Here is an 841-nt window from a genome sequence, read left to right as displayed (position 1 = left end):
ATGTCTGTACGGAAATATGAGGAAATATGATCACACTGACAAATAAGAGACTAAAATGCGTCCGCTCTTGGGTTCTGCTGAGTTGTGTTGTCGTTCTTCTGCTAGATAGCCAATACAAATGTAAATACTCCACGCGTTCTCTACAGGTAGACGACGCCATATGCTCCCACTTTCTGACCGCGTGATGTGGAACGTGCCTGACGCATCGGGTCTCAATGAGGCCGCCTCACCGTGAGGCAACGTGTCTCACAAGACCAAATCCACCATCACACACAATCCGAAACAATCACACACAATCACGAAACAATCACACACAATCACACACAATCAGGTCATATTCTGAAACAATGTTGCAAAATGCATCACAATATTTATTCAACCATCTGAAAAAATTCAGAAACAATCTCACACGATCATACACAATCAGAAACAATCACATACAATCATACACATTCTGAAACAATCACACACAATCATACACAATCTGAAACAATCACACACAATCCACACAATCTTAAACATTCACACACAATCATGACACAATTTTTAAAATTATATCCCAATATTGACCCAACAATCTGAAAAAATCAGAGACAATCATCGACACAATCATAAACAATCAAAGACAATCATTGACACAATCATAAACAATCACACACAATCTGAAACAATGAATGAATGTCTAGACATAATCATGTGTACACTTTTTGACCAGTTCCACACCCCTCGGTATAACATTATTGGCTCAGGGATTAGCGAAGCTCATTACTCCACTGACCGGAAAAGTTTAATTCTGTTTGATTGTCTGTCTGTCTCTCCGCACGATAACTCGAGAAAGAAT

Source organism: Frankliniella occidentalis, unplaced genomic scaffold, assembly GCF_000697945.3.
Source record: "Frankliniella occidentalis isolate FOCC.00 unplaced genomic scaffold, Focc_3.1 Scaffold1846, whole genome shotgun sequence".
NCBI classification, from domain to species: Eukaryota; Metazoa; Arthropoda; class Insecta; order Thysanoptera; family Thripidae; genus Frankliniella; species Frankliniella occidentalis.
The sequence above is the reverse complement of the archived record's forward strand: the minus strand, read 5'-3'. Positions refer to the sequence as shown.